This window comes from Microtus oregoni, unplaced genomic scaffold (genome assembly GCF_018167655.1).
Source record: "Microtus oregoni isolate MIOR12 unplaced genomic scaffold, Mior012 000035F_ref0000213, whole genome shotgun sequence".
Classification (NCBI taxonomy): domain Eukaryota; kingdom Metazoa; phylum Chordata; class Mammalia; order Rodentia; family Cricetidae; genus Microtus; species Microtus oregoni.
Window position 1 is genome coordinate 7,592,929 of NW_024543094.1, and position 22,072 is coordinate 7,615,000.

Here is a 22,072-nt window from a genome sequence, read left to right on the forward strand (position 1 = left end):
TCTTCATCATCTGATCTGTTTAAACTTCTTCCTATTCCAGACAAGATGCTCACTGGGCATTTTTATTGCCAATCATGCTGACAGGGTGGCCGTGCTAGAACAGAAGGAGCAAGTGGTCCAGGTATAGGCTCACAGAGAGAACAGAGACCTTTACAACATGAAAGCTCCACGTGAGCTTATCCTCCTGTCTCACCATGGCAGAGATTGTTGTGACCACAGCACAGCTCTGTGTCCTGCTTGGCCTTTCCTTCAAACAGCAAATCAGATGTTTTAGTAGCCCGTGTTCTGTGGCCCACCCATTTCCATATGTTTCTGTGTGGTGTTCAGGGCTCATGACCTGCATCTGTTTCCTGCCCAGAGCTCACCCCTGAGACTTGCTGACTCAGATGCAGGTGTCTGCTGTAGCTGCAAAGCTACAAATAAGAGGCAGGTTTTTCCCGTGCATTTATTATTATTTTAAAAAATCAGAAGCCAGATCTGGAGAGACTGGTCAGTGATTAGAGTGCAAACTGTCATTGAAGAGGACCCAAAGTTGGTTCTTGGCACCCACATTGGGTGGTTCAAAACCACCTGTCACTCTCACTCTAGTTCCAGGGTATCCGTCACCCCTTAGGGCCACCATGAGCACTGGGCAAATGTATGTATATGCATGTAGACCCACACACATGCATGTAAATAAAAATGTTTTGTTAAATCAGAAACCAGTATTAAAATCATCCAATAAATCTAATGTTTTCATCAAAACAGACTGCTGTGAGGATATTTGAGTAAGCTGCCCCTACAGTCCCAGCATTTGCATGCTCTGTCCCCAGTCAGTGGCTGCTGAGAGGTTTAAAAAGTGTGTGGCTTTGCTGGAGGAAGTATGTCACCAGAGCAGACTTTGAGGTTTCAAGTTCAGCCTCTGTGTTTCCTGCTTGTGGTGTGAGATGTGAAGTTCCAGCTGTTCCTGTCATCTCGCATGCCCCCTGTCATACTTCCCTGCATGATGGGGACAGACTCTAATCCCTCCGGATCCGTAAGCCTGAGATAAGCCCACCCTTGTAGAAGTTGCCTTGGTCGTGATGTTTTATCACAGCAATAGGAAAGCTGTCACACTTTTCTTTCCTAGACGTATATTCCTTACACTTGAATCAAATAAAGTTGAGGAATAAAAATAATAAAGTTTAAAACTATGGAGTATTTTATCTAGAAGTATAAATTACTGTGACTTTTCTTTTGTGCTGGAGATTTGAACTCAGGGCCTTGCAAATGCTAAGCTAGCACTGTGTCTGAGACACATTCCTAGCTCTCCTCTTAGTTTTTAGTTTGTTCCAGGGTCTCACTAAACTACTGAGATTGGAATTAGCTGATTCTGTAGACCAGACAGGCCTGTAATTAACTTGTGATCCTCCTGCCCCAGTTTTAGGAATAGCTAGGCTTGTAGCCACCCCCATGTCTCTGCTTGTGCACACAAGGGTGCACACCTATGTGTGTGTGTGTCTGTCTGTGTGTGTGTGTGTGTGTGTGTGTGTGAGAGAGAGAGAGAGAGAGAGAGAGAGAGAGAGAGAGAGAGAGAGATCATTGGCTCTTGAAAACTTAATTTTGATTCAGTGACTATTTCTCTGTTTGGGGCAATAAAAACATACAAATACCCTTCAGAAAAATGCTGACAGATTATCATACAGTTCACCATAGCACAAACACAACACAAAAGCAGCTATGCTGAAATAACTGTGAGCCAAAAACCACACAGAAAGACTTCATGGATGTATAGATATGTGTCCGCATTTCCTGGTCATGGGCTTCATAACCAAGAAGAACTTCTATAGCCCCTATGGAAATCCCAACCTGATTTCCAACTTCCTTACTCTTCCTGTAGAACTTGAACCAAGCAGGTAAGGAAATTAAAGCAATACTAATTTTACTCATCTTTTCATTGAGCAGTAGCAGGGAGGGAGCTAGGAAAATAGATCAGTTAGTAAATCTCTTGCCTTGTAAAAATGAAAAGCCAAGTTCCATTACTCAGAACCCACTTGAATAATGCTAGGTGTAGTGGTGAGTGTTCCTAAGCCCAGCCCTTGAGAGGCAGAGACAGGAGGATCCCTGGAGCTCACTTACCTGCCAACCTAGGCAACTGGTGAACTCCAGGTCAATGAGAAACCCTGTCTCAGTGAAGGTAGATGATGTTCATGAAGATGACAGTCTATGTTGTCCTCTGGTCTTCATACACATATGTACCTGTAGACACAGGAATATGCATGCATGCATACATATAATCATACATACACAAATAACCACACATACATAAAAATAATAACAACTAGTATAATTTATGCTCTCCTGTTTGCTTTGTTTATGTTAAAAAGCAAGCTTCGCAGAAATTGCAGGCTTGGGATAGGCTCCATCACCCTTGAAAAGTAGAGAGAGGTTTGCTCAGTGTGGTCACATTGAGAGAAAAAAGAAACACGTAAAGGGATCAAGTGATTCTAAGATCATCTTTGAAGAACTGATAGGAAGTTTTGGTTTATAAAGAGGAAGAACTGGAATAGGAGCAGGCCAAGAGTATACATAAGTAAGCAGTCTTGGTCAAAGTATGGTCTGTCTCAACAAAATGAACTATCCACAGAGAATCTGAGTTTATAAGAGACCTTAAATCTGAGATCAGTTAGAGAAATCTTCCTGTTAGGATGATTGCTATAAATGTCTTAAGGAAGAAAGTACACACCTGCAATTAACTATGATTCAGCGTTGGCTTAAAATTTTTTATTTCTGGCATTTTTTTATTATTATCAATTATTGGAGAATCTCGTACAATGCATTTTGATGACTTCATCCCCCACCATCTCCCAGATCTACCGTCCTTTGACAAACTACCTAGATCAGCTTCCTGCTACTCATCACATCCGATTTGTGCTGCCCGTATCAGTGAGTGGCGTGCAGGTTGAAGCTCTGAGGGTTGAGGATCTGTGATGGTGTGGGAGCAGGAATTTGGAGATGCACTAACCGTTATCAGATTGCTAAATTAAAAACCTGCCAAATAGATGTTGGTTAAAAGGAATGTAATGAGAAAAGAAAAAGGCTGACCAGGGCAGATCCCCTACTTCTTTTTCCAGTTTTTGGAATCTGGGACCAGGAACTATAATTGGTGATTCTGGCTCTTTTTTTCCCTACTGCCTTGGGACTTTTGTGGTGTATACTCTGAACATTTAGAAAAGCCTTGCCTAGGAACTGTGGAAACGGCTCAGTAGGGGAAGTACCTGGCTTGTAAGTTCTAGGACCTAAGTTTGGATCTCTAGCATTGAGGTAAAAAGCCAGGAATGACAATCCTGCCAGTGATCCCTGCATTTAAGAGGTGTCTACAGGAGCATCCCTGTGATCCGCTGGCCAGCTAAGCAGGCAAACTCAAGGAACTCCAGGTTGAGTGAGAGAAGCCATCTCTAAAGTATAAAGTGGAGAATAATAGAGGAAGAAACCCAATATCAGCTTCTGGCTTCCATACAGGCATGCAAACAAGCATAGACCACATAAATACTCATGCACAAATATACACATCAACACATATATGCACTCATGCATGCGCGTGTGCGCACACACACACACACACACACACACACACACGGAGAGACAGCGAGAGAATCAGTAAGTAAATTGCAAGTATCATTCAGGAAGTTGAGAGGCTCTTAAAGCCTGTGAAAAGCATCTGTTCATGCCTGGTCCTAGAAATGACAACTCCCATGCAAAGTTTGGCAGCCTTGGTCACTTCTAAAGCACCCTATGGGTAATAGCTTTTGGGGGGGGGGCGGAGTTTTCTAAGAAATTTTCACACCCTTTCCCATCACCCAGTCCTTACCTGTTTCCAGAGATTTCAATCTTTTGGTTAATGTTCACCACAGGAAGCACCTAAGAATAGTCCTGCTTCTCTGAGCAAATTCTATCTTGGGACATGATTGGTGGCGAACAGCCAAGAACATTCTAGCAACTAGGTGCCCAGTTGGGCTTTTCAATATTATGCATTTGACAGGGCAGAGCAACGCCAGCAAGGTTGGCATTGGAAAAATGCACAGCCCAGTTCTGTTTGAAAGCTCCCTGTCATTTCAGAAGCACTTGGACACGGGCACATGCAGGCTGCTGCTGTGCTTGCAGGGGCTATTAATAGGAGTTCAAGTACTTGTAGTGCCCTTTTGCTCCAAGGGGGTGGCGGGGAGCAAAATGCTTTTCTGTTCCTAAACAGAAGCAATCCAAGCCAACAGGAGCAAACCTCATCCATAGCAGGACATAGCCGTTAAAGTTTCTGCAAGACACACTACAGCCCCTAGATTTCCATGCAACACACATCCTGTGTGCACATATATCATAATGCTGTTGATAACAGTGAACACTGGCTTCCCCACCCACTCTAAGCAACATCCAATTCAACTATAAGACGAAGTTTGTATTGTTTTTGAAGACCTCAGTGTCTTACATATGTCCAAATTGCTGAAAGTCACTCATTGGGGACGTTTGCTTTTCTTTCTGCTAGTTTAGAAATTCTGGTGGAGAAATAGGGCACAGCCCAGCCACTTGAGGGGAGGAGTGAAAAGATTGTTGAAAGATATTGCTTTAGGCAGGGTTAAGAGAAGAAGGCTTTGCAGGTAAAATGCTTGCCTGTGCAAACATGGGAATCAGAGTTTAGATTCCCGGCACAGACGTGCAAGCCAGACTTGGTAGAATGCACCCATAACCCAGCACTGCAGAGGCACAAACAGATGGTCCCTGGGGCCATCTACTTCTTCTCTGGATGCTAATAGAATAGATGTGCTGGTGTTGAAGCCCAAGAACAAAGGAGATGGGCCTAATCCAAGGGAGAAACTACTGTGGAGAAGGAGACAGACACCCCACATACAGAGAAGACTTTCAGGATCTCCTACTAAGCCATTTTCAGTCATACCACCTACTTCCTGTCAGAGCTGGAATAACACAATACAATAGGATGCTTTCTAGTCCAAGAATTTTTAGAGGTTAAAACTAAAGTTAAGAAAACTGTTGTCTTTCAGTACGACAACTGAAAATCACCTCAAAAATAAAACCATCAAGTGCTTCACATCCTATTAGGGGGAAAATATTTCATTTTTTCTTTTCCTTCCTCTTGTTTACCAATTTCCAAAGCCAGGAGCTTTGGCATTTGCCAGGATGTTTTAGCTTTTTCTGCAGTACTGCAGCCACTGTGAACACTGACATTGAGGACATTTTCATAAATATCTCCGAGGTGAAGGTGGAAGTTAAATTTAGTTAAATAAATTATTATTCTCTTTAAAAAAATATTTCTCTGGCTTAATCTTATCATTCCATAACTTTTTTTACCCTGATATGTTCATATATTTTTCTTCTCAGCTCTTCGTGTTCTGTGAGGTGCATGGGGGAAAAGAATTCTTTTCCTCTGCCAAAGTCAGGTTCATAGCTAAGGTCCCCATAACAAGAGACATTAATAAGAAAAAAGCAGCATAAACAACTATTCAGTGTGAGTCCTTTTTTTTAAAGCATTCATTTTATTTTATTTTTATGGTGCTGGAGATTGTGAAGCAGAGTTTTACACATGCTGAGCAATCGCTTACTGCTCGCTCTGCAACCAGCGCCTGGTAGAAGTGCCATGTAGCCTTAGAACCCTTCATGCTTCCTGGCATGCTCAGGATTGGTGAAGACAACTAAGAAAAACGTGACTCGGTGTCGAGGAAGTAGGGTCTAACTGTGATGGGCTAGCAAGGATACAGCAAGAATACCATCTTCATCATCTTCATCTCTGCTCTCTCAGTCTTCAGGGAGAAGGGCATATCTTTCTGCCACAACCAGCATGGACACTTCCCAGATGACAGTCTTCTTATCTCCTTCAGGAAAATACCATACTTTTTTTCTAGCTTTCCTGACTTGCTCTGGGGATAAAAGTGGAAGATCAGAGTAGTCTTTTTTTTTTTTCTGGAATGCCAAGATCAGGTTTGGGAGTAGTGTGTTGGAACTTCTTCCTATGTACTTTGAGAGTCATGTGACTTTGAACAAATAAAGAAAAGGAAGTTCATCACTGAGATCAGTTGAATTCAGTCAACTAATACATTTTTTGCATTAAGTGGCCTCCCTCTGTGTAAATGTGCTCTCTGTCCTTCCCCCTCCCATCCACCCCTCTCTCTTTGTTCTTCTTATACAAGCACGCATGTCTTGTATTCATATGATCATAGTCACAGGCTCTATTTAGCTTCCCAAAGGCAGAATTTATGAACGGTGTAGTGGCTAGTTAATACAATAAGACTTTGCTTTAGAATATGAACCTAGTTCCATCTTCTCATCACCCACATGTATGTCTAGCCACCAAAGCCTCTCAGCACCAGCCAGAAGCAGTCCCACCCATGCATCATAGCAGTCCTTACTTCTGCACAGCTCACAATCATTTCTTCCCCTCCATCACCATCCTCTCCAGCCACTTTCTAGGGTGACAAAAACTCTCTCATGCTGCTCCAGGCTGAATGCTGCTGTTCATGCCTAACCTTTAAGATATACACACATTGTCTTCTTCTCTGTTCATGAAATTTCAGATAGATTTCATACAAGTGAATATCTTATATTGAAAATAAAATGCTGTAATTTGATTCAGAAACTTTTTTTTCAATGAATATATAATTAACTGAAGAACTAGCATTCCCATTACTTTTAACTATATTCCAAGAAGTACTAATATTTAGTGACCTAAAGCAATAACCATCCATAGGCTCCCAGTGTGGACTGGTCCCATCTGGACAGGCCTTCAGTTGGTCAGACTTGTGATGATGTAGTGACTACAGTCATCTGTGGGTTTCACTGAGACCCGGTACTTCATTTTCTTCTGTGTTTGCAAGAGAGGCAATGGGTTCCTTTTCAAGGTGCATGCGTCCTCTAAAACATAGCAAGATCAGCAGGATAGGTAGGTTTCCTATGAGATTTTCCAATTCAGGATACAGAGCTCCCCCAGCAGGACAGATGTTGGGATCCTAGCATTCTGTTTGTCAAGTCAAAGCACAAGAGGGAAGGGGGAAGACTCCGTGCTTGGGAGGAACAGCTGACAAGTAGCCACCATGATGGATCTATCACAACCATCCTGACTTTTGGCACATTCATTTAAATAGTAACAGATATGATAATAAAAGAAATAGAATTACAGGTTAAATACTAAATATTAGGCTACATGTTAGGCTAACAACATTTGGTACCATTGTTGAAGTACTATCAAGATATATTCAGAAACAATGGCCTGAGCTAACTGGGAAATGATCAGAGATATTCTATTTTAATAATATATACCATCATCTACCTCTACCTAAGCCTCATCTGCTGAATCTTTTAGAAACTTCCAGTGTTTGTAATTAATTAGAAGAAAATGTAAAGATACAGTCGATACTTTATAATGTTTAATGTAACCATGAAATGACCCCAGAGTAAAATCAGTGAGAGTAAAAATGTGTTCTGTTTAAATGGGAACTCTAATAATTATTTGGGTAATGATGATGTCTCCATTTGCCTGCTTATTTTAATTGTAATTTGATCTAAACGTTTAAATACATTTTAAATAGATTTTTTTATATCACCAACAATGTCAGTTAGCATTACTCTTTGTCGTGTTTTAGCTAATTTTCAGCCAGTTTTATTGTGGGCTTTTTTTTTTTATTGTCTGAGGTGTGCTCTCTAGAGCCATGCCAGCTCTCACCTGGGTTTTAGCTCTGATTTGCTAACTGAGTCCTCAACTAAGATTGATCCACTCTGTGTAGAATAGTTGAGAAGGTAGTGTGAGATTAAAGGAACTGGCCTAAAGATGAAGAGCCCCAGGTGCTGCTTCTGGTAGTGGTTCAACTAACATAGACTGAGCACTTGAGATGGGCCAGCCTTCCTATGTCTGCATTTCTTTTGTTCCCCTGTCCCAGGGAAGGTGTGAACAAATGACTACTCACCTCACACAGTGAACCAATGACACACAAAAATAAGGACACCACCAAAGTCCAACTTGATGAGCCAGGAAGTTTTACAGGGGTTACTCACAGGAGCCTGTATGAGGGACAAAAATGACAAGCATATCACCAAAATCTCATCTCAGCATGGATGACAGCTCACAAAAGTTGGAAACCTGGAGCTCACTGTACAACTTGAAGGCATCTCAACAGATTGATGGAAGCCTCTTCCAGGCATCTCTTCTACAAGGGTATAGTGTAGCAGCTCTTACTGCTTAAATATACTTGAGGAAGGAGAACACCAGTCAATCTAGTCAGTTTCTTGAACTTCCTGAAGTTTTTGACTGTTTACTTCTTGGTTTTGAAAAACTTCCCTGTAGGATGGAATGGTTTCCTCTCCCTTTAGAACATCCCAGGCATTAAGGAGCTTCTCTCCTAGACAGAAGATTTTTATCTCAGAAGATACTGCTACACAATAGGAGTACATATGTGTCCTGAAGAGTCACTCAAATGAAGTGCCTGAATCTTCTCATGCCATGTGTGAGCAGTTAAACAAGAACTCCTCACAGGCCTGGTGTTAGAGTCTAGCCCACATGAATTAGAACCCAGATCCAACCAGAACTTACAAACACCAGATTATTCCTGGCCATACTAGTTCCCTGATGTTTCCTTTCTTCTGTAGTCTTGATTTTAAAGGGAAAATTAATACCAACTTCAATATGTATTCACAGAGATGCTCCATGAACCAGGCACCAAGGGCCTTAGGTTCTGGGTTTCAGTAGTAAACAGAAGTATCCTAGTCCCTGTCGTAATTGAGCTCACATACCAGGAAAGGTGCCAGAGCAAAGGGCATAACACAAAATATTTTAGTGGGTTGTATATACTATTGCAAAACACCCCAAAAGCAAAAGTGTTCCATAGGAAGTGGTGATAAGGGTTTATAGGTTTCAAATTAAGACAGGAAAGTCAATGAAAACCTCCTAGAGAGGACAGTTGGGCAAAAAGATCTGGGGACCAGACTATGGAAGAAAGATGTTTTATAGGGAATTCCAAAAACAGATATTCTGGGCCAGAACATGGATGGCTGGATTTCAAAAGAGCAAAAAGGATGTTGGAGAGATTTCTCAATGATTAAGACTGCTCTTGCAAAAGACCCGGGTTCAAAACTCAACATCCATATGACAGCTATCTCAAAACTATCTTTAACTCAAGTTCCAGTGGATCCAATGCCTTTTTGGCCTCCAAGGACACTACATAAACATGATACACAGACATTTATGGAGGCAAAACACCAATGCACATAAAATAAGTAAGTTTTTTGATTTGTTTTGGGTTTTTTTAAGGGGCAAGAAGGCCACAGAGGTGGATATTCCAAGTGGAAGGAGATTTACTGGAAAAGAAGAGAAGATAGGGTAGAATAAAGGTGTCTGTTTTGTATATTTTAAGAGATGAGTTAAATATCAATAAGCCACGGAGGTATACAGGTAGATTCAAGAATCAGAAGTGGGACTGAAGCTGCAGCTCAGTGCTAAAGCATCTGCCTGGTATGTGTGAGACCCTAGGTTCCACATCCAGTGCTGTTTAAAACAACTAGAGAATCTTGGAAGGCAACTGACCTAGTAGACACATGCAGAGATCATTAGTTCATAGACAGCTTTAAACTATGGCCTCTTTTTTTTTTCTTTTTTTGTTTTGTTTTGTTTTGTTTTGTTTTTCGAGACAGGGTTTCTCTGTGGTTTTGGAACCTGTCCTGGAACTAGCTCTGTAGACAGGCTGGTCTCGAACTCACAGAGATCCGCCTGCCTCTGCCTCCCAAGTGCTGGGATTAAAGGCGTGCGCCACCACCGCCGGGCTAAACTATGGCCTCTTAAGAAGGGAAGAGAATAAGAAACTTTGGGGGATTTATCCATGAACAGATCATTCATTTGTGCTACATCCTGAGTATTTGTAAGGAAGTGGGAATTGGAAAGAGGGAGCAGTAAAGAAGGAAGGCTGTAGAGGGGAGTGGAGATGGGGTCAGAGAGGCAGCCTGTACATGGCCACTAAAGTCTTTATATTATAAGGAGCCCAGCATCTCTTCTGCAATCAGAGCAGAGGCATCTGGAGATGCTAAACAGACATATGACATAGAAAGATATGTTGTGAGGAAAATGACTCAACAGTGGGGGTTAAGCTTAGCAAGAGAAGGACCCTAGTCAAGTACATAGATAGCTGTTGACAAGGTTGGAAATGATGGTCAGAGGGCATCCCGGTCAAGTGCTCTGGAAAGATCCCATTCCCTCTTCTTCCAGGGAGAAAAAAATGTTCCCATGTGGGTCAGCAGAGACCTGGGCTGAATGTTAGCTTGTTGTCTATTCAGCTTCTTTTGTATGTGTGCTACACACAGACGCATGGGGGTGTAACATGCAACATACTTGTGTGAACCACAACCTGTTCCACATTGGTTTATTGTTGTTTCTTTGTTTGCTTTTCTGTTTGTTTTGAAACAGGGTCTCTCATTAGTCTGCAACTTGCTAAGCAGGCTGGGCAAGCTTGTTAGGAGTCCCAAGAACCCTCCTTCCCTGTAGTTGCCCACCAATGATGTTATTACAAAAATATACTACTATGCTTGGGTTTTTTTTTAACATGGTTTCTGGGTCCTCATGCTTGTTCAACAAGCACTTTACCAATTGAGCTCTCTCTCTCCCCAGCCCAAATTTTATGTTTTGTTTGTTTTGTTTCGTTTCCTGTTTTTTTTTCCAAGCACAGTATAACTGACTTCCTTGTCTAGAAAGCTGCTCTTACCTTGAAAGTTCTCCTTTTACAGTCAAAATCTACAACAAGATGTGAACGTATTCTAAATGTACATCTTCTGCCCATGTGACTGGACCCAGAGTCCGTCCAGGGCACTTCTTTTAAATCCCCTTTGATGCAATTTATACGAGAGAAATGTGGCATCCGTTCAGAACCGCACTTCTGTTTCCTATCGCAGAGCAACACTTGCTGTGCAGTACTGACTTCGTTGTGAAGAAGTAGTGGAGCTCTCTGCCCAAACATACGCCGGAGGAGCCACACAGCCATGTGCAGTTGTGTTCGCTGAAGGTAAATTCTCGGCACAAAGAATGAGCCTATTCTTGGCACGGATGTAAACCCAGTGTAAACAAGTATTCCTTGCACATCTGCTCTGCACCAGGCACCTCCATATGGTTTTTCATTTAATTTCTGAAACTGTGGTGCTGACTGGGCTGTGTGCAAGCTTGGTAGTAGATCACTTGACTAGCATTTGCAAGGACCTGGGTTTGGTCTCTCATGTTGGGGTAGAGCGACAGGACTTTAAAATACAAAATACACTGCTGATGAAATGGAACCACAAAGAAGTAACTCGGCTAAGAGCAAGCACTTCCCATCTATTGCAATGTTACTTCTATTTCACTTCTGACTGTATCATTCTGGGGAAACCTGTTTGGTGTATAAAGCAGGATACACACAGAAGTTCACTTAGCTTCTTTCCCTTTTGCTGGGATTAAATACTTTGACAAAAGAAGCTATAGGAATAGTGGGTTTATTCTGCCTCACAGTTCAAGGCAGGAAAGTCAAGGAAGCAGGTGCTTGAAGCAGCTGGTCATATTTTACCCGCCATCAAGAACGGAGAGCAATGGATGCATGATTTAACTCACCTTCTCTGTTTACATAATCCAGGATTCCAACGAGGGAATGGTGCCACTCAGTGGGCCAGTCCTCGGACCTCAATTAATATAATTGCAGGCAGGCCCAGAGGCACTTCGTCCGGGTGATACTAGTCTGACTACTAATACTCACCATCATTGAAGTCTAGGAAAGCTTTGTGAATGTCTCGTGTCAGAGGAGGCTTTAAATGTTCTCCTGAACAGTTGTCATGAGCTCATCAATGGCCATGCTCACATCAACTGTCAGACTAAATGTTTCATCCCCAGTCAGGATCTACCAGTAACTCTGAAAAGTCCAAATGTACGTGTGTGTGTGTGTGTGTGTGTGTATGCGTGTATGTGTGTGTGTGTAAATAGAGAGGTCTGTGTGTGTTTGTCTTCACTACCAGCCTTACTAATGCTGGGAATACAGCCCAGTTGATAGTGTGTTTGCCCAGCATGCACAAAGCTCTGGGTTCAGTCCCTAATAATGCATAAAATCAGATGTGATGCTTATGCCTGCAATCTCAGCACTTGGTAAATGAAAGCAGGAATATCAGAAATTTGAGGTTTTTCACTTCTATATGATAAATCCCAGCCAGCTTGAATTATATGAGGTCCTCTCTTGATTATTTTCCCTTCACTGTTTTAACTACATCGTTCTATTGATAAACTATTGTGTTTTATGTCAACTTGACGCAAGCACAGTTATCTGAAAGGAGTGAACCTCAACTGAAAAAATGCCTCCATAAGAACCAGCTGTAGGGCATTTTCTTTTTTTATTTTTATTTTATTTCATTTTTTAGGGCATTTTCTTAATTAGTGATTAATGTGGGAGGGCCCAGGCCATTGTGGGTGGTGTCACCCCTAGGCTGGTGGTCCTGGGTTCTATAAGAAAGCTGGCTGAGCAAACCATGATGAGCAAGCCAGTAAGCAGCACCCCTCCATGGCCTCTGAGTCCTCACCTATTTCCGGGTTCCAGCCGTGACTTCCTTTGATGATGAAAAAGAAAATAGAAGTTGTTAGCCAAATCAACTCTTTTCTCCCGACTTACTTTTTGTTCATGGTGTTTCAGCACAGCATTAGAAGTCCAAACTAAGCCAGGTGGTGGTGGCATATGCCATTAATCCCAGCACTCGGGAGGCAGAAGCAAGCAGATCTCTGTGAGTTCAAGACCAGCCTGGTCTACAGAGCTAGTTCCAGGACAGGCTCCAAAGCTACAGAGAAACCCTGCCTCGAAAAACAAAAACAAAAACAAAAAAAAAAAGAGAAAGCTCCAAACTAAGACAACTACGTAGTTAGTCCAGGCTAGCCCTGAAGTCATGAAGTAGTTTAGGATAGCCTAAAACTCTAAACTGTCCTGCCTCCCACTGTGTACTGGAAATATTGAGGTGTGCACCCTCTCTGGGTTAGGTTAAAGCTATTTTTATTTGATGAAGTTTGATAAATGATTTCAAAATTATTAAATGTAAAACCAAACCTTAGATCAAGTGCACTGGTTTGAATATGAATGCCAAGAAACTGAGAGGATAGCATTCATTGTGGGCATGCTGACTGATTTCTGTCAGCCAGGCGTTGCTCTGGAACCTGGATAATGAATAATAAAACTATATCTCTGCTTCTCTTGAGCCCTCATCAGTTTATGTTCACAATAAGTTCAATAAAATGCATGCATTGGGATTACTCAAAGAGGACAACCCGTCAGGACTCTGAGCTCCTGAGTGGGGGTGTAGTTCAGTGGTAGGGTGATTTACCTGGCCTGCACAAGGCCCTGAATTTAACCTCAAGTACTAAAAAGAACCTGAAGAGGGGCTTTAGGTATATAAGACCCACTCAAATGACTCTCATTAAAACCATTCTTGGGACTGGAGAGATGGTTCAGCAGTTAAGGGCACTTGCTTCTCAACCATGAGGCCAGAGCTTGACTCTCAGCACACATAAAAAGCCTGACCTCCCAGAACATGCCTGTAACCACAGTTCTGAGAAGATCGCTGGGGCCGATGGCTTTCAACCTGCCCCAGTCGCAAGCCTCGCTTTCGGGGGAGAACCTGGCTCCATGGAACAGGAGGCAGAGAGTGATGGAGAGATTTCTCCCATCACCTTCTGATCTCCAAGCATCTGCACACACATGTGCGCACACAGACACACATACATACATACACCAATCAGTTAATCTTTTTTTCTAAAATCTAATGCTTAGCCTTTCTAACCAAATTTATACCTGGGCCCAAGCCTTCACAGCAATGAAAGAACAGAATTTAAAAATTCTTGATTTGATCAACCAAAATCCCAACATGGATAGAGGGAGGGTTTGTGAAGTCCCTCCCCTACCTATAGAGCCATGGGCAATTGGTGGCTGATGAGGGAAGGGGTATCCGTTTTCTTCAGGGACACGGCCCCTGAGAGGCTCCAGGAGATCATTGCTCACGTATGTCAAGTCAGCACTGAAGTAGATCAGTGGGTGAAAATAGTGAGAGTGCATGAAACTGAGAAGATAACGTGATAAAGGGATGGGGAGGAATTAGAAAGGAGGGAATGTGGAGTGATTGGATCACAACACTGTATATACTCAAATAATTTAAAACTTTCTTTGAGGATATGTGACTTCCACTGAATTTTAAATAGATATTATTAACAACGTTGTTTCCATTTCATAGATAAGTCAATTCTTCTTTTTAAAATCTGTGTCTTAGTTAGGGGTTTCTATGCCTATGAAGAAGCACCATGACCGCAGCAACTCTTATAAAGGAAAACATGTAACGGGGCTGGCGTACAGTTTCAGAGCTTTAGGGCATCATCATCATGGCAGAAAGCATGGCGACATTCAGGCAGACATGGTGCTGGAGAAGGAGCTGAGAGTTCTACATCTTGATCCAAAGGCGGCAGGAGAATGTGTCTCACACTGGGCCTAACTTGAGCATATAAGAGACCTCAAAGCCTGCCCCCATAGTGACACACTTCCTCCTAATAGTGCTCCTCCCTATGGGCCAAGCATTCAAACACATGAGTCTATAGGAGCCATACCTGTTCAAACCATGACAATCTATTAGAGATTGTGACGTTTAAAGGGACACCACGAAGAGAAGGGTTGGGTGAAGATTTTATTATTTGGAAATATACTTCCATATTTCACTGATTTGCAAAATTTTGCCACTTTGTCACCTCTTGGGGGGTTGCTTGGTTTTGAAACACAGTTTCTCTCTAGATTGGCCTCAAACAAATAGCTCAGGCTAGAATGGACCTTTTGATGCTTTTGCTTCAGTCTCTTGAGTGCTGGAATTATATATAGCCTTGGGTCACCTGCCTGGATCTGGGGCTGTTTTAAACCATCTCTAAAACAAACAAACAAAAAATCAGGTACACACATAGTTACCCAGGATCTGAATTAAGAAACAGACACTCACGCTGTTGGTCACGAATTCCGAGAGTCATATTCCTCATTTCCTCTTTGGTTTCCATTTTCTAGGAATCAGCGCTCTTGTTTGAAGCTGGAGTTTCATGGAAACGTTTTTCTGGTTCTCAGCAGTCAGTGGCCCACCAGTGTCACCCTCTAGGAAGGACTTGGCTTAGCGTTGTTTTAGGAGGACAATAGCCATCCGTGTGTAATGCTTTTATTTCATAGAGTGTTTGAAAATTCAACATGTGTTCCCTTCAGCAAAATGTCTGGATAGCTGAATAACAATTTCTATGCAGAAGTCAATCTCTAGGTTAAAAATGAAACCACTAAGTTGATAATGAGAATCAATTTGCATAGATCTTGCTTTATGTTACCTCCGTGATGTCAGGGAAGGAAAAAATGCCTAGGGAATATGCGATTAGTCCAAAAGAGATGGAGTCAGTTCGTTTGAGAAATATAATTAGCCTTTAAACACCACCTTCATTTAACAAGGGATAATTTGTAGAAGACAAAGGAGGCTTATGCAAATTCGGAGAAGCATTCTGTTTTATAAGTTAGCCCTTCTCTGTACTTATTCAGAGCTGAGATAACTTGACCTTCATATGGAGTGAATAGCTTTATTGAGGGAAGATTATTTCTGTGGAATATCAATACTGTGCTGGTGGCTCTTGGAAGGATTATGACTGAAACAGGTACTGATGTGAGCATCCACACAGAAATAACCAGAAACAAAGGTCCCTCATTCCTCCGCAGGCAGATAGAAATCCTGGGAACCAAGCGATTAGCCTCCCAGCACCAAAGGCTGTTTCTCACTAGTTCCAAAAGCCAAGTCCGTATTTATTTGTCTTTCTTAAATGTTTGCTTCCTCTTTTAGCAAACTTTAGAAGCCACCAGTTGCTGAAGAAAGAGGAATCATTACTGGTCCTCAGACTTTACCTTTTGACCCTTGACAATTTTACCTTAAATGTGCTGAAAGCCACATCCTTTGGGGGACCAGGGAGATGGCTTAATCAGGAACATGCTTGTCTCAAGAACATGAGGAACCTGATTCAAAACCCCACAGCCCAGGTAAAAACCTGTAATCTTCAGAACCCACCTGAAAAAGCCAAGGGTAAAGGCACATGCCTGTGCTCCCAGCAGGGGTAAGATAGGGGTAGAGACAATCTTATCCATGAAGCTCATTGGCCAGCTAGCTCTGGTAAGTTCCAGGCCATCAACAGATCCTCTCAAACAAAACGTAGAAGAAAGTTGAAGCTCTTGGTTTTCCCCTGACCTGTACACACTCACACGTGCCTATACAATACAAGTACATGTGCGTGCACACGCACACTCTTGCGCATGTGCATACCTGTCCTTTCTGCCCCTCTGGGAGACTGGTTTTGGTCACTGCACTTTGCTGTAACACTGTAACACTCCCGAAAATTCCTTAGGTGAGAGAATGAAAGCATTTTCCTTGTCATTTCCAACTCTGAAGTATTGGCCAGAGTTCTGAGCATAGCTTGACTCATGCTAGACCTCCATTATTCCAAGTCTCATTTGATCAGTAACCAGAACTGCTCTTGTTGGTTAGATGAGAGTTTTAGGGCTGACAGTGTAGTTCCGTTGGTAGAGTGCTTACCTAACATACACAAAGCACTCAGTTCAATCCACAGCACCGCGTAAACTGGGCACACTGGTTCATGTCTGTAATTGTCGCACTCAAATGAAGGCAGAAGGACCAAAATCCCAGGTCATCCTAGGCAGCATAATGAGTTCAAGGCCAGCCTTGGGCTGCATAAGATCCTGTCTCAAAAATAATAATAATAATAAAATTTTTGTTGTGTACAAATAAAAACCTGAGGATATTTAATCTCAACTTATAAAATGGTTTCCATAGGTCTCAGAGAAATTAATGTGGCTGGATGATTAGAAGATACTTGAGTCATAAGGATCTATTTGAATGTCACAGAATATTATTGTATGTTTGACTTTCACTTGAGAGATTAGTAAACCTTAGAGCTTTTTTTTCCCCCACACCATTTCCCCTTTTCTGTTTAAAAAGGAAGGTTTTAACTTTAACATTACATATAACAAAACAGGTGTCAGGCAAGAATTGCAGTTACAATATTTATATCTAATTTATCTTTTATCATAACTAAGGAAAACTATAATTATAACTATCTATTCTTCAATTCCATCAGAGACTACAGTAGGATATAATATTATCTAAGTTAATTAATGCAGGAAGTGCATTGTAAGCAACTTCAAAACTCTAGAATTGACAGAGACATCTGGCTGCCTGGACAGTCACCCAAAGTTCTTCTGTAATGTTGCAGGCATCCATTTTCAGCTTACTGGCCCATAGTATTCAGCAAACTTTTCCATGAAGCAGGATATTTCAAAGACAGTTTCACTTATATTGACAGTTTGTCAGTCACTTTTCTCTGTGTCCTGTAGAATGTCTGGCAGACTCTTTCATGAAGCAGGAATCCCAAAGGACCATCTCACCTTTAGGCAAGTTCAGCAGCCATTTTTGTGTGGGTCCTATATGTCCAGTTTATAGAATATAACATCAAACAGTCCAGGCAAGAACAGTTTCTTGCCCAAATGGCTAGCAAACTCCATAAGGAGCCTCTTCAAAGCCCGTCTTCCTCTTGAAGTAATTTGTGCCTCATGGAATCAGCTCTGGAGCTCTTCAGGTAGGGCTCTGTGGCTTCCTGAGCCCTCGAAGTCAATGAGGGTAGGGAAGGGCTCCTGAGTCTTATTCCTGCTCAACCTCAGTCTGAAAATGGTGATCCTTGCTCCAGGAAACCTTAGAATGAGACTGACCTTAGAGCTTTCATTTAAGAACTAGCAGATGTAGCTCAGTAGAACATATACCTAGCATACGTGAGGTTCTAGGTTCCTCAGCAACACACAGACACACAACCACATACACACACACCTAGTGATGACTAGTGGGTGTGTAATTTGCCCCAGTAAATCAAGTTTTGTCTAAGTTAATCCTAGTGCAGGACACCTCCTCTTGTCACTCTAGAAACAACCCCCACCTGCTTTCACTCTGGTCTGTGCACACCACTGTGAGTGTCTCTGCCTGTGTCACTCATGAGAACTGGAGGGACTAACAGAGGACCTGGGAAAGCTGTGTGGGATGATAATGGAAAGTGTATAGACAGAGGAGAAGATAGAAAAGAACACACCTAAACATTTATAATAATAATAAAATCAAGTTTTTGTTTGAGAACGACAAAGAATGAGAGCTCCAGGGGGCCACCCAGGGCATCTACTCATGACCTGGGATTGTGCTGGCGATTTATTTCCATTTCTTTGGAGGGTTCTTCTTTAGGCAGCCTCTGCTGCTTCCACTATTCAATCTGCAAATACCATTTGCATGCAGAACCCATCCTGCCCAAGGAATTTATATTGTTGTTATCCAGAAAACATTTGTAGCAATTATTTCCTTTGATTGTGTTCTTAACAATGAATAAGGGGCTCCCCTGGGAGTTTCCTACTGACAACCAAAGTGTACGAAGTAACTTGATTAGCCCTGGAAGGAACAACCATTGGAATGCTGTTCCTTCCTTCTTCCCAGATTCAACCTCTGTAGGAAAATATGGATCAGGTTTCTGGGCTAAATGTGCCAACGACTCAGGTAATTTATGCAGCTTAATATTTGCAATGCAAATCTGCAATTTACATATCATCTCAAACTGGCTTGTCCTGCTGAGAGTAAGACAGGCAGACATTGATCATCTAAATAAAATTGATAGTGTAGGCCTGGTTTTTATTAAGGTGTTTCCATTCATAACATTTTAGCTACTGGAGTACTGCCTCTGGGAGCTTCTATAACTCCAGAGAAGCAAAGAACACACTCAAGCAAAGATCTGAGGCAGGGACTCTCAGGTGCCTGCGACTCTCATCCCAGGTGCATTTTATTCAACTTTCCTTCTATAAAACAGGGACCACAATAATTCTGCTTCATGATTTGCAGTGGATAGGCAACGTGATTCAGGTAAAATGCTTTACACTGAGGGGAAAGCAGACTAAGCCTTTAACGGGTAGGGACAATTATAATAACACTGTTTTAAAGATAATGACAAAAAAATTAAATGACTTTGCCACCAAGTTATTGAGGCTGTGCATTAGATATTTAAAAAATGATAGGAATCTTTTTAAACTAGAAAACAAGGGAAAGAAAGAAAGAAAACCTTAAAATTCAGTAGCTCCTGGAATAGAGACGTTTGTGTGGCAATCACTTAATGATTCCAAGTGTTTATCCAGCTTGGTGAGAAGAGCTTCCTGTGGTCATTTTCAAGGTCACTGATTAGTACCCTGGAAAAGACGAAGGTAGGACCTCTGGGCCAGGAAGAAGGGCACCTGCCACATCCACTGAGATAGGACTAGGGAAAATGATAGTCTGGTCGCAAAACCATTCAGTTGCAAAGCAGTCTGGGAAAAACATCTTTTGGAAGCCCAAGCCCTTCTTTCTCTGTGGAGGAAGGCAAAGGCTCTAGATCTGTTAGTCTATGACTGATCGCTAAAACCCGAACAGGGCCTGAGGAAATGGGTGACTTTTGAATTTATGAGCCTGTCTACAGTTTATAATTTTGTGGTTTTCCTCTTATTAAGGAGGTCATGGGAATAAACAGTTTATAAGATGCTTCCAGTTCTCACAGTTATAAAGTCAGATAGCACCTGTTGACACAATACCACCCTGCTTCAAATCCTCCCCAGTTAAACCAAACATCTACATAAAAATAGGCTAAAATCTACATGGATTTGTTTTTGTTCTTTTTTTCAAATGTCAATAATATTACGTCAGGTTATGACACACAAATGCCAAATTTATCCATTTGCTCAAATATTATTTAAAACTGATACTTTAATTATACCAGCCTATTAATATTAAATATTACTTTTTCTAATAATCATACTATTTCAAGTACTGTTTCACTTGGCGGTATGGAATTCACATCAGAAAACACAAGAGTAAGGGGCTAGAGTGATGGCTCAGCATAAGACTACTTGTTACCCTTGCAGAAGACGTGGGTTTGGTTCCAGCACCCACCTTGCAGCTCCCAGCCACCTGTATATAGCTCCAGTTCCAGAGGATCTGACACCCTCACCTGGCTTCCACAGGTACTACACGTACGTAGTACATGGGCATACATGCAGGCAAAACATCCATACACGTAAAAAATAATCTTTAAAAATATTTTTAATAGTAGAGAAAAGAATTAGGGTCAGAATTAAGTGTGAGCCCTTTTATAAACTGGTAACATAAATGTGAAATTTTGAGGTGTGTGTTATTTTTATCCATATTATTCACAAGGACACGTATGTTTTAATTCTTTCTTTAACCAGTATAGGATTTGAAACAACTGCTTTGTAAAACTGTGTTAGTTAGCTTCCTGGTGCTGTGACAAAATACATGAAAAAAATCAGTGTATAAAAGGAAAAGATTTATCTTGTCTCAGTTTCAAAGACTTTAGGAGTCCATAGTCAGTGTCCATACAGTTGCCCATAGTTTGGGCCCATGCCAGGCAGAACATTGTGACAGGAAGTGCATAATAAATTGAACTGTAGCCAGCTCTGTGCTTAAGAACAGTTGATGCCCTCTTGGGGGACCCAGGTTGGATTCCCAGAACCGAGTGATGGCTCATAACAACCCTTATTTCAAGTCCCAAGAGCCCTGATGCCTTCTTCTGGCCTCTACATGCACATGACATGCAGGTGGTACACATACATACATGCAGGCAAATCACTCATACACATAAAATAAAGAGTAATAAGGTCTTTAAAATAGAACATTAAGCCAATTACCTCATTGTGTTTGGAAAACAAATAGGAAGATAGATACCAAAGCCCTGTCAAGGGAATAGCTCAGTAATATAATTGCTTCCAATCACATCCCTAAATGTTCCATGAATTCCTTTAAAAATGTTTCTCTGGCAGAATAAGAAAAGTCACTCGCGTAGTGTAGGAGGAGGGCCGCTTGTTCATCCCAGCTGCCCGACTAGCTTAGCCCAAAAATAATAACACAGAAATTGTATTAATTAAATCACTGCTTGGCCCATTAGCTCTAACTTCTTATTGGCTAACTCTTACATATTAATTTAACTCATTTCTATTAATCTGTATATGACCACGAGGTCGTGACCTACCAGCAAAGTCTCAGAATGTCTATCTCCAGCAGCAGGTCCATGGCGTCTCTCTCTCTCTCTCTCTCTCTCTGACTCTGCCTCCTTTCTTCCAGCATGCCATTTAGTTTTCCTTGCCTACCTAAGTTCTGCCCTATCAACAAGCCCAAAGCAGTTTCTTTATTAACCAATGAAAGCAACATAAAGACAAAAGAACTTCCTACACCAGAGTAGACAGTTTGTTCTGTTGACTTTCAGAGCATCATCCTGTGTGGCTGGCCCTTTCCATTTGATCACGTGTCTTGAATGTGGTGAAGACCCCAGAAGGCTCTTCCGTTTCCTTGTTTGCTCTGTCACTGTTTACTGCCACCATCAAACGCTGTGCTTGGCACTGTGGTGAGAGAAACACACAAGAGGGACAAGGATGGTAGCCTAGAGAAACTTCAAGCACAGAGACAAATACAAGTCTTCCTTATCACCAGCCTGCGGACATGTAGGGACTGTTTGCCCAAGGGCATCAAGCCACCATCTTGGTACTGTGGTGGCTGAGCAAGAGGAAACATCTCTGGGGACCATAGCGTGTGTCCCACCTGGATAAATAATTCTGATTCTACCATCTGCATATTGATGAGGAAATTGACTACTGATGTTTTTGTCTGTGATTGCAAATTTTAGCCAGCAGTTTTGTTGAGGAGGTGGAAGTAGAGATGGAAGTGGTGGTGGTGGTGGTGGTTATCTATGAACATTTGAATTTAACCACTTCTCTTTTTCAATTATATTTTTATTTATTCTTTTTATATCTTTTAATTTTCAGATGATTATGTAAATACACCATCCTCCCTTCCCTTCCTTCCCTCTAAACCCTCCTATATGCTATCCCTTGCTCTCTTTCAAATATATAGCCTCTTTTTCATTAATTATTGTTATATGTACATATATACTTGTATATATGTGTGTGTGTATGTGTATATATATATATCTTAAACATAA

At 41.7% G+C, this 22,072-nt stretch overlaps 1 protein-coding gene across 2 annotated transcripts in view; it reads left to right on the forward strand.

The window, feature by feature from the left end:
* Positions 1-22,072, forward strand: part of Chrm3 (cholinergic receptor muscarinic 3) — a 455,176-nt gene that overhangs the window by 295,427 nt on the left and 137,677 nt on the right. The window contains exon 3 of one of the 2 annotated variants that reach the window (XM_041630816.1): positions 10,894-11,003. The exons of the other annotated variant lie outside the window; for it this stretch is intronic. The gene's annotated coding sequence lies outside the window, so the exon portion shown is untranslated. The remainder of the gene's footprint in view (positions 1-10,893; positions 11,004-22,072) is intronic. 2 annotated transcript variants of the gene reach the window in all.